This window comes from Cavia porcellus, unplaced genomic scaffold, assembly GCF_034190915.1.
Source record: "Cavia porcellus strain 051 isolate PalLab524CR breed Dunkin Hartley unplaced genomic scaffold, mCavPor4.1 scaffold_26, whole genome shotgun sequence".
Lineage (NCBI taxonomy): Eukaryota > Metazoa > Chordata > Mammalia > Rodentia > Caviidae > Cavia > Cavia porcellus.
The window spans coordinates 23567214-23580174 of record NW_026947509.1 but is presented as its reverse complement, the minus strand read 5'-3'; the positions used below and the strand labels follow the sequence as shown (position 1 = coordinate 23580174).

General features: G+C 40.6%; 1 pseudogene; it reads left to right on the top strand.

The window, feature by feature from the left end:
* Window positions 1–12961, top strand: part of LOC134473361 (coiled-coil domain-containing protein R3HCC1L-like) — a 198998-nt pseudogene that overhangs the window by 172572 nt on the left and 13465 nt on the right.

The window sequence follows — 12961 nt, the reverse complement described above, 5'->3', positions numbered from 1 at the left end:
TTAACCAAAAACAGGGCAAGATGTCTTTTTTAAATGAAAAGAGAACATTTATTTAAGGTGGCACCAGCGACACAATGCAGATGGAGTTTGCAAAGCTGTGCAACTGGGTTAGAATTTTGACAGATTTTTATAGTGATTAAACTGCAAAGTAAGGAGTGATGTGAAGTGAACAAGAATGTGGAAGGCCTTTGTTCCCCTTTGCTTGGGGTAGGGTTGTTTTGCAGTTGGTGGTTACCTCTTTTGTTTCCTTAATTTACTGCCCTTGATCTGCTAATTTCGGGAATATTTCTTACTCATAAAGGGAACAAAGTTTGAGACAGGAAATAGGTTACTAGGGTGATGACGCATGCAAAACAGTATGATGACTCATCAGTTAATTTATAACTGTGTGGTTGGTGTTCCAGTCAATCTTTTTAACTTTACATTTTAGTTTTTTAGCATTTTAGTACCACATTCCCTACTGATTTTTGTCAGTGATGCAAATCATTGGCTCATGGAGTTTTCAAACAGAGGTATCCTTTATAACCTTGTATCCTTAAAATCATGAGTTTTATAGTTTGAACTCAATCTTTGATATAATTTACCAATTTATTTATAATACAAGGCCCAATTGTTTAACAAGTAAGTAAGACTAACAGAGGTCCAGAGGCTCCCCATTGTCAACCCAGGAAATAGAGATAATCATCATTCAAACCAGTTCTGTTCAGCTTGTCTGGCTTGTTCTCATTCCTGTAGCTGCCTTTTAAGGCTGGCCATACTTAGTCGTATAACCCCTGAATAATTGGCATACAAGGAACAATTTTCTCCTAATGCCAGACAGAGGCCCCCTTCTTTTAGGAACAGGAGATCTACACCCCACCAGTTTTGTAAAACCATCTCAGCCAGTGAACTTAAAGAATCATCTAATTTGGAAACAGGGTCACTAAGGGCTGTTAGATCTTGGTCGATGAATGCACTTAAGTGTCTATAATTTTGGTCTGCAACTATTAGGCTGGACACTCCTAAACCTATTGACCCTGCCATTCTAATTCCCAGTAATACAGGTATGAGTATGGGATTTCTCTTCATTCAGATCAGACTCTTTAAGTCAAAGGTAGGGAACAAATGACTCCTACCATTATCTTCAGAGTACCAATACAATTGAGGAAAGATATGAACCAATATGCAAAGCTCAGGGTGTTGGGTGAACAGGTGAAGCATGGAGCAAGGAATTTTACCAGAAGTACAGGCAAACAATGTTCTGTTGGGAGCAACAAGGTGCAGATTAGCAGGATAGGAAAAATTATGAATCAAAACTGAAGAGGTAAGATTACAGATTGCAAGCATAAGGGGAAGTGTGCAGGGAATAGGAGGCAGTGCAAACACAGGTTCGTGGAGCACCCTGTACGTTTTCCAGTGTGAGCAGGGGCCTAGCACCCCACCAATAAGTGGTTTCATCTGCAGAGGAATTTAAAAGTTGATTGTCCATAGTAGTCATAGGGGTGCCCATATAGAAGGGAGGTCAAGATGGAAGGCATAGCCAGCAGTCAGCAGTGAGGTTTTGGGCACTAAGATTGAGAAACTGATAAGCAATGTCAAGAGGCAAGAAGGGGTTTATGGATGGAACACAAATGGCAGAAGGCAAAAAGTTCTCAGGAACAGGAAGCCTACTAGAGGAGGGTGGAAGATGAGTAACAGGAAGAAATCGAGTTGGCTGGGTTGGCTGAGGGCCTATGGGTCTGGTGGGGGCTATTCAAACAGTCTCAGGAACAAACTGAATGGTAAAGGCACTCCCTGGATCATATCTGGAGACCCATAACCTAATACCATAATGTAATCCTACACTCCAAACAGGATTGATTGGGATTTTTGGTCTGAAAGTCATAAGATTACACCAGTTGAGGGTGCAGGAAAATTGAGGTCTCCTGCATAAGGAAAAGGTAACAATCCCCTTTGTTTCCCTGCCAAGGAGATATAGATTCACAACCCTAATGTCTACCAAAATGTTCTTTCTTTACAGACTGTGGGCACTTACTAGTGTAATTCCTTTTGACCAAGTAGGTCCATGCAAAGCCTGGTTGGTTTCCTTCCCATTAGCAACTAATCATGCAGCATAAAATGCTGACCCAACAACATTCTCTTCTGTCTAATTTTTGCCGGGATGTTATTTAATAGGGCACATAAATCTATCTTAATTTTCCCATGGACAGTACCATTCACCAGTGAAACAGTCAGTAATTTTCCAAGTTCCAAACAGTGCATTATGAGGTAACTCCTTGAGGTCTCCATAAGGAAGAACACATAAGAACAAGATTATCTGAGACATTTGGCAATTTTAAGCTTTAAGGAGTCCTTGGAGCAAACAAGAGTCCACTTACCTGTAAGTTGATCACTGTCAGAGGCTGGAACCAGCTTGAAGTGGGAATGATGAATCCAGGCAGGCTTTCCAGTGACTTTGACAGCAGTTGGAGTACTGAGGACCATGGTGTAGGGACCTTCTCACCATGGTCTGAGAGATTCATGGTGATGTCTCTTGATGAGGACTAGTGTCCCAGGTTCCACTGCAGGGCATTCATCTTCAGAGTGGACTACAGGTGGAGGATGTGGTTGTCGGAATAATTGATGGATGGAAGTTAGTACTGGCTGGAGGGCCTGAAGGGACTTAATGAGATCTTGATTAGCCAGATCAGCTAATTTTTCCTCTGAAATCTTAGGAATAAGAGGAGGAGGTCTCCCATATACAGCTTCAAAAGGGGAAACACCTGCAACATAGGGGGAACATTGCACATGCAAGAGGGCAAAAGGAAGGAGACTTACTCAGTTTTCACCAGTTACCACTTTTAAGGTCTGGTTCATCCTTTCTATTTGTCCGGAACTTTGAGGCTGGTAAGCACAATGGCGTTTCCAACTGATCTGCAAAGCTTGGATTAGTTTTCAAGTTTTCTGGGCTATAAAAGACAGACCATTGTTGGACCCCATGGATAAAAGTAGGCTAAATTGTGGGACAACCTCATATAAAAGCTTTTTGACTACTATCTGAGCTGATTCACATTTAGTGGGAAAGGCTTTGATCCATTCAGTGAAAGTATCAATCATTACTAGCAAATACGTATACCCTTGAAGTCCAGGCTTCCCCATTTCTGTAAAGTCTATTTCCCAATATTTTTCAGAAATAGTCCCATGATAATGAGTGGTTTCCATTTGATTCAGTCATTTTGAAGGCACTGAAGGCATCTAAGACTCACAGACTGAGTAAGTTTTGATAACTGAGGGATAAAGAAACAATCTCACAAAAGAGCAGCAAGTTTTGATCCTCCCATGTGATTGGACCGATGAGCTTGTTGGATGAGTTCTCATCCCAAGGCCTTGGAGAGGACTCGCTTATCAGGCAGTTTCCCTGGGAATATCAGACTTAGCTTGGAGTTGAGCTAAGTCTTTTTGAGAAAAGGCCTCTGACAGAGTAGGTGGAATGAGCAGCAATATTGGGGCTGTCTCAATCCCCACTGATTTTGTGTCCACTTTTCGGGCAGTGGTGTTTGCTAGATTGTTTAATAGCCACCTTTCTTGGCATCCAAGTGGCAGCTAACAAATCCAAAATTGGGAGAGCATTTTTAATCTTTTGGCCTCCTGAAGTCAGTAAACCCTGTTCTTGATAAATGGCCCCATGAACATGGGCAGTAGCAAATAAGTCCTTACTGAAGGTGGCTCCCATGACCCACTTACCTTGATAGATGTAACTGCTTCCATCGGAGAAATACAATGGAACTCCGGACAGTGGCTCATCTGTCATGTCCGTTCAAAACACTCTGAGATGACCAATAATCTACAGGCAGCATAGTAGCTGGATTTAAAGCCAATGTCCCCTTGAAACTGATGGTAGTCAGATCCAGAAGTAATGCTTGATAGTGCATGACTGGGGAGTTAGGCAGCCATCGGTCTGGCAGAGACTTAATGAGGGTCTCTAGCAAATGAGAGGAGACAGTTGATGAGAGTCTTCAGCGAATGGGAGGAGATAATTAAATGTTTCCATCCAAAACTCAATTTTTTTAACCCCTTTGCCACTGGGCCACCAAGGAAATCACAAGCAAACAAACTGACCAACTGGCTGCCACGTTATCAAGCCCCTTGGAAAGATCTAAAGCCCATAGAAGAGCTTGGGATAGTCCTTTCATCAATGCCCCTTCTCCTTGCAATAAGCTCATTGATTTTTATCTAGGGGTAGATGAGACTTCGTATCGGGCTGGGTGACTTTGTCCTCCTGGTTGTCAAATATATTTTAAGCAATATCTAATAACTAACTGAGGGGCATTCCCTCAACTTCCTCAAGCTTTTGCAATTTTTGCTTACTATCAGGGGCCAACAGTTACAAAGGCAATATTAATGGCCCTTGCTTTTTAGGTGCTACCAGATCTATGGGTGGATAAATGTAATAGGCTTCTAGTAATCTTTCCAGAAACCCTAAGGGGGGCTCATCAGCCAATTGTCTCACCTCTGCAACCTTGGAAAAATTGGTGTAATTTTTGGCAGTGCCTTTAAGGGCTTCTAGGAACAACTGGCAATACTGAACAAAGAGCCTCCTTACCTCTGGTTGTCCAATCAGGTTGGGACAAAGGAAAAACATGATTCTGACATTCAGGATCAGAGGACGTGTTTTTACCTGGAGTGCACACTGCTTTTTATCCCACAGTATGAATGTTTTCTCTCTCTTCTGCTGTAAACAAAACCTGCAAAATCTGCTGGCAGTCATCCCAAGTGGGGCTATGAGTGGAGAAGACAGATTCCGAAAGAGAAATAAGGCCCTGAGGAGCTTTAGAAAAATGGGATTGAGGAAGAGGAGTCCAGCGATTCTGAATGCTGATGGCTCCTAATCCAGATGGGACTGAGAATTACAGTCCTTTTTAATTTTTATTTTCATTGGAAAATATATTCTATATAATGGTCAACACTGACTTATCATCATTATATAAACTTGGGATGACAAAGAGCTCCAGTTTTTCTTCCTTTTTTAATATCTCATTTTAATGGAAACATTTTGCAGTAAAGGTTTACTGATCCAATTATATCAAATCCTGAACACATTTGTTTTTCTCTGTATTTTACTTATTACAAGTCAATTACCTTTTCTCTAGATTTTTAGACAACATTAAAACTTTTAAGAAAATCCTTGAAGTGACTTTCTTTTAGTTGACGAAATTATATTGAGTCATTTTATGTCCTTTTACCACCTTAAAATGCTACACTTTGAAATCTGTAATTTTTTAACTGGCTCAATAACAGTATGACCTGGTTTTATAGAAGACAAGGCCAACATTAAAGATGCAAAGGTTTTTCTGTCTGTGGTTCAGTGACATAAAGGGAAATAAACTTTCATTATGACCCTTGAGTCCAATAAGCCGTATGGAACTTGCAACAGTAGTTTAAGAGAAATAAAAACAACCCTGAATGTTAGTACTGAGGTAACAGATTCAAGCAAGCAAATGGCTCCACAGTAAAAATATATCAAGCACAAAACCAAATGGACAAACAATCCCAAATCACAAATGGGCTAAAAGCCCTTCCCAGAAGGTATCCCACTCTGGTGCAGAAGGAGCACTAGGATCCTCTGCAACTTCAACCATGTGCACTCAAATTACAAAGAAGAAAAGACCCAAATAGTTACAGATGGTTCAAGCCAATTTATTGGTGAAAAATAATGTTGGGAGGGGTCCCCATATAATCCTGGAAAGGCCCCCAAATGTTGTACCCCCAAAACAAGGCCCCAAGATATTAATAAAAAATCGGGAAAGATGTCTTTTTTAAAAAGAGCACTTTTATTTAAACCTGCACCAGCTACACAATGCAGATGGACTTTGCAAAGCTGTGCAAATGGGTTAGAATTTTGACAGATCTTTATAGCAATTAAATCACAAAATAAGGAGTGATTTGAAGCAAGCAATAATGTGGAAGGCTTTTGTTCCCTTTTGCTTGGGGTCAGAGACATTTTGCAGTTGGTGGCTACCTCTTTTTTCCTTAATTTACTGCCCTTGGTCTGCTAATTCCAGGAACATTTGTTTCTCATAAAAGGAACAAAGTTTGACATAGCATCACTTTTCTCACACAAAGGGAACAAAGGTTGACACAGCAAACAGGTTACTAGTGTGATGACACATACAGAACAGAATGATGACACATCAGTTAATCTATAAATGTGTGGTTGATGTTCCAGGCAATCTTTTTAACTTTGCATTTTAGTTTTTTAGCATTTTAGTACAACAATTAGAAGGTATTTTCTGTCCTTAGCCAGAAGGTCTGAGATATGTAGGGACCATTGTGGTGGCAAAGTGTCAGGACACAAAGCTAGGATAAAAAAATAAACTCTTAAGCTTCTCTTTGCAGTATTACATGCTCCACTTGGCCCACATTGGTGCCTGATAAAAGTTTAAAAGCAACATTATTACTTAAAAAATAAAAAAAAAACAAGAAATGGTGTTAGAAAGTAAATTAGCTTCACTTGCTCTTAGTCAACTTAAAATGACTAATTGTGGAGTCCCACAACCAGCCAATACATTACTAGTTTTCCTTTATGTTGGTAAGGACAGTACCTCTATCTTGTGGATTGTGCTGGGTTGCTTCTTATGGGGCTGCTTTTGAGGCTGCTTTTGCTTGGAACCTTGACTCCTGTTGAGAAACTAAAGTGGGGCAAAAGCCTTGGCATCTGAATTATGCCTGTTCTCTTTGCTTTTTAAACTGCTGAATCAGATTCTCCTCAGCTTTGTATGCAGACATGTTGATTGTTTAGGTAATCAATCAACATGTCTGCATACAAAGACATACCAGCGCAAATGGGCAACAGACCAAATTAACTTGCATTGCACCATACTTTTTCTCAGCATCTCAAATACTAAAAGTCCTTCAGGCCCATGGCAAAGGCAGGTCACTTACAGAAAATGATGACACCATCTGTGAGAGTAACTGAGCTGTTCCTGAACAAACTTGATTGCCTGTTGTCCAGTATCAGACTTGGTAGGTCTCTGAGTTGCATAAGAGGTTCTTGCATTCCCTCAGTTCCAAGAATTAGTAACTCAGACTTGCAAATCTTCTGCCTAACCCTCCCAGAATTCTGGAATTACTCATATGCACCCGGATACCTGGCTCTGAATTTCTGTTTTTAATGAACATCATTTTCATTACTTAGAGATTTTCTGAGCCTTTGCTATCTGTCTCTTAATGTCAGAGAACATCATCTTTTCATCCCTAGCACCAAAGTACCTTGGATGCAAGCATCTGCATTGTTTCCTTTCCCTCCTTTCCATTCCTTAACTTATTTAATACACTTCTTTCATTTTAGTCTCCCCAGAGACTCCTGATAATGAAGTAGAAAGCTAACAAGAAAATAAGGTTTAGTGAGTTCCAGTTAAATCCATGGATGTATTCGGGGGGGATATGAAGACATTCTGAAATAGTGACAGGTTCCAGAAAACCATAGACCAGAAGTCAAGGAGAAAATCAGGTCCCTTGTTTTGTAAATAGAGAAGCAGACAAGCCTGTTTATTTATGCATTTAGCTCTGCTGTGTTGGTACTCAAACAGCAGAGCGGGGTAGTTGCAATAGAAATCGTAAGACCTCAAAGTCTGAGATATTTACTACTGACCCTTTAAAAAACACCTAGAGGAAAGATGCTCTTGCTTTGGTTGTATCCCTCTATAAAACAGTCTGCTGAATCGCAGCCACCCAGGCTGTCAGCCTGGTGTCCAGGGTTAGTGATTGCATTGATATTCTGTGAGTCATATTTATTCAGTGACTAAGATGTTTTATTCCTTGGTTTTAGGGTGATCCTTCCCACTCAGAACTGGAAACTGTTCCTCTCTCAGTGTCAAGGTAACAAAGCATTTACTACTTGTAAGAGGGATCCACAGATAGTGTGACACTGAGCTAAATTAATTTTTGTTTACTCACTGCACATACATATATGTATTTATTTGTTTTCCTGATGTTACCTGACATGGCTCATACTGTGAGCTGCTGTGACTCAAGAGGCATGATATGAATTCATTTGTTAGCAAAAATATCTTTTTCATGAAACATTTCCTGAATTCCATGATTTCCAAGGTAGGAACAAGGACTGAGACTAAACCTTTTACACTGTTGTTAGAGAGTCAAAATTCTGTGGTTACTTTTCACTTTTGTTCTGCCTGGGATAAAGGAGGCACATGCAAGACTACAGGGTTTGTAATTATGCTCTCCTATGCACTTACTAAAATTCATAAGGGAAATTGCACGTCTAACATACTTCCTTTTTCTATCAATAAATTGTGATTTGAATGTGATTCCATTTTAGAGGTCATCATTTTGAGTACACTAAGTTACCCTGAGACACATCAGGTGCTCAAGGCAGTCTGGAAGTGAGCACAGGAAGTGTGTCTGTCACATGTCACAGGCAAACGTGTCCCATCTCTCCCAACTGCATTTCCTATTGAGGCAGATGCACCAAACAACCCAATAGCATTCATTTAGCTCTTAGCACAAGACACAAGAGTAAGGCTGAGATATTACAGAGAACATAGAGCATTGCATTAGAGGGCAGAGCTACCATCACACTGCTTGCCAGGCTCCTTGGAGCATCCATCACCTCCCTCTGCCTTGGTAAGGATTCCACAGCACAGGGCTCAGATGCTTCCTAACCATGAAGATCACAGGAAGAGCAAGCTGTTGGCTGAACAAGCTGTTCAAAGAAAGAGATAATGGGCAACAGACCAGAGTGCTGGAACCTAAACCATTCCATGTTTTGTCCTCCCATGATTATAGATAATGGATCACATTCATCCTTACCCTCTTTCTAACAGTGACCAGCATGACCCAGAAGGTAGCCCAAACTCAGTCTACAGTTCCAGTGCTGGAGATGAAGGCTGCAACCACGAATTGTGTGTATGAAACCAGTGATCATAATTATTCCTTATTCTGGTATGAGCAATCACCACATGGGGAAATGATTTTCCTTGTGTGTCAGAACTCTTATAGTGAGTACAATGCAACAGAAGGCCTTTACTCTGTGAGCTTCCAGAAGGCAGCCAAGTCTATCAAGCTCAGTATCACAGCCCCCCAGATCACTGACTCAGCTGTGTTTTTCTGTGCTCTGAGAGAGGACACAGTGAGAAGGGACCTGCAGGGGACCTAAGAAAACCTCAGCAGAAGACAGGGCCCTGGGGAAACACTTCATCACAAAGAGGGAAGAGCATACGTATCACAATTCTATTCTGACCCATAAATTTGCAAGAGTTAAACGGATAAAGTTCATATATTTAAGATAAATAATTTTCATTGAATAATTATTTTTCTTTCAAGTGACTTTAACGTTTTTACATTGTACCGCGGAGTGTGTGTAAGACAATACCACAGTTGTCTGGAGTTACAAAGACCTTGTGCTTTGAAAATGCATGTGCATGCATAGAAATACCTATTTTCTTTCTCTTATGATACAATTCTGATGGTTATCCTTAATTTCATTAATTTGCTTTGCTTAAGAAATACACAGATAGTAGTATAGCACACTTCTGAATTTGTACCAATGTGTCACAGAAGTATAGACTCGGGTGTTACATATGTTTCCTATCCTATCTGGCACTACTCTGTGTTCCTTCTGAGCCCCCATGAACCGAGAAGCTTTACTGAACATCTTTTCATCCTTCATGCTTCTGCTTTGGGGTATGCTGATCACAGAGTGAAACCCCTAAAGCCATGAGTCAAATTAACCCTTTCCACATGTAAACATTGGGTGTCAGGGACTTCTCAGTGATAGGAAAGGTAATATGGAATTTTGGAAGTGGAAACTCTGCTGTGACTCTCTCTCTGTCTCTTTCTGACCATATGATTTAGAACATTGGGAAATGGTCCACAAAGAAGGCTGGAAAAGTTGGAAATGCAGGCTACAGAAAATAAAAATGCTGTAAGCAGAGCCTAATGAGCAATTTCAGTTGGTTCTCTGGGTATAGTAATGTTGATAGTATAGGACAGACAGTATAGGCTGGTTCTGGAGGTTTCAGGTGGGAACAAGGGCTACACTGGCAACTAGGCTAGAGACCATGTGTGTTACACCCTTGCAAAAGAAAATCTACATTTCTCATGTTCTAAGAGACATGGAGGAGCTTTGTGGGATGCTGAAACAGAGAACTGAAATAAAGAGACATGCAGGAGCTTTGTGGAATGCTGAAATAAAGAGCAGAGGACTAATTGAGCTCATAGAAGAAACTCAAAACAACCCAATATTAAGACAGTGGCATGGGTACTGCTCTCTTCTTTTAGCTAAGTTTATAATGACAATCCAGTGCAAAAGGCAGACCAAAAATTTTTAAATGCTTAAATTCCAACCCAAAAGGAATCATGTACAGTGCAGAAGCCAAAGGAGTTGTGGCTGCTGAATGGATTAGTACCTTTAAAGCAAACCAAGTACTTTGTATAGGTATAAGAAGGAGGATGACTGAAGAGCATCTCAGGGATTCTCAAGACTCCATCAAAGGCTGCACAGTGAAAATGTATAAATCTTTCACTTGAAAGAAGTCCTCCTGGGCCCCCTTCTTAGGACACAACACCTCAGAAAGTTGTTCTCTAGTGTTAATTTGACCACGCTCAGTCATCCAGACACTCAGAGTTTGCAATCATGGTCCAAGGGGGCCTGGCTACATTTCCAGCCTGCAGCATCACATATTCATGTGACACTAGTTTCACCAGCATGCACAATGCAAGAGACATAAGGTGGAGAAAATTTCTACTCAGTTTCAACTAAAGGTCTTGGAAATCAGGCAAGGAGCTGCTGAGAGGGCAGTGCGGGAAGCTGTAGAAATGAAATGAAAGGTACAGAGGAGACCCTGGGAGTCAGAAATGCCAGGAATGCAGAACATATAAGTAAGCTATAGGTTATGAGTGAACCTGGCTCAAGAATGATGTCACCTGTGCTGTAGAGTAAGGTCATGGGCACAGCCATGTGGTCCAGATGCTGGATATGGAGCTACAGGATGCAATTTGCTTTGCAGAACTTCAGAGTTGTTTTGGTCCATTTATTTTTGATCTTCCTCATTCCCCCATTTTGGAATGAAAATCTTCCCTCTTGCCATTGTGGTTTTAAATTAGGTTCATTCTTTTTCCTTATCACAGAGGTTCATAGGTAAGAATATCAGAAGACAAAAATTTTGACTTTTAAAAAACATGGAAACTGTTGGAACTTTGGGAAATGATTGTTGTGTTTTCTAATTATGTGCTGTGCCCATATTATTAGCTGGAATTGTGGGCTTACTATTGTCTTTTATTTAGATATTATCTATTGGTTTAGGATGCCTTTAGCTGCCAAGCTTGCAATAGCTGGATACTGAGGGTTAACCTTAATCATATTACAGAAACACCCAAGGGATTAGTGAGGCACATTTCCGGGTGTCTTGGACTGGGTCATGGACCTTTACCTGTGGATGCTGTAGCTGATCCCTGACTCCTTCCACTCTGGCACTTTCACCTCATGCTGATTCCCTTTCAGGAGAAAAAATTTGTTTCATTTAAAGCAATGGCATGACAAAAGTAAACCAAGAATGTTTTGGGGATCATACTAACTGAGTAATGTTGTCTGGCACTGAGCTAAAGAAATAAGACTGCAGTGAGCCACATGTGATACCTACCTCCTAGGGGAAGTCTTGCATGGGGCTTGGCATCTCAACACTGTTTGCATAACGTCACTAAAACAGTATCTGTTTATTTCACAATAATGGTCTTACAGTTGTATATGCACGTTTTTGAGGGTCTGCACAATGTGTGATAACAGCACTGTTCTGATCCTTGATGTAACTTCTGTCTATAGAAATAGATAGAAAAAGACTCTCTGGAGTGCTTTGGGAATGTTTTGTGAGACTATGCAGAGACTTTGAGACCCATGAGTCTGAGAGCTGACAGTTCACAGAATGCACGTGGAACATCACACTGTGACTTAAATGGTATTGCACACTGCACACACAGTGAAGGGAGTATATTTGTTGTCCCTCCATCCTTGTGCTATTATTGTAATGTGTTTTAATGCTGCATATGTTACAAAATCTAATAGCGCACTTTTATAGCTTTTTCTTTAACCAATTTTAATATTGTCCCTCTTATCCCCTAGCGTTGTTCTGATACACACTGTTCCCAGTGAGACGTCAGCTTCACTCTTAGTTCTGAGTCTCTGTGTGTAACTGCTCTGTCCAGTTCTCATTCTCCACACCAGTTGCTGCTGAGTTTTCCAAAAACTGTTTGCTGCTATGGTTTGAACAGCTCTGTCCCCACTAAAACTTACACTAAGTCTGGCTTCTCAGTGTGGCAGTGATGGGGAATGGTGCCTCGTAGACACACGAAGATCACTGTGGCACTGCACATGGGCTTGATTAATATTCTACCTAGGAAATTGGGTTCCTTCCTTCTGTACTGGGTTAGACTATACCCAGTCTCTTTACCATGAGTTTGGTTTCATGGAACTGGAATAAATAATTATGAGTGGGCTCATATAAAGAAAATTTGGCTATATCAAAGTGTTCACTCACTTCTTCATTTGACAAACTCTGCTTTGTATAAAACTGTCCTTGTGAGGTGTGGTGCTGATTGGGACTAGGGCATAAAAAGGGACAGTTCAGGATATAGACTGGAGGGAAGGAGAAAGAATTATCTATTCTGATGGATCCTTTTTACCCACAGGAACCTCAACAGCATGTACAAGGAAAAAGCCTCACACGGGGTACACAGAAGATGTGCAAAAATATAATTGGGGAATTAGAGAACTCAGCATGGAGAAAATGTTGTAAATAATTATTGACTACTATCCTAATTATAGCTGTAATTCTATAGACAAATGTTTAGTGCTTTCTTCAAAAGTGCTATTTCATGCTATTTATTTATCTTCTTCCTCTCAAATGATTTCATAAGACTCCACTGTCAAATATTTCTCTCTCCAAGGTTCCTGTTATGTGCTATAAACTTCACTTGAAACATTAAATGA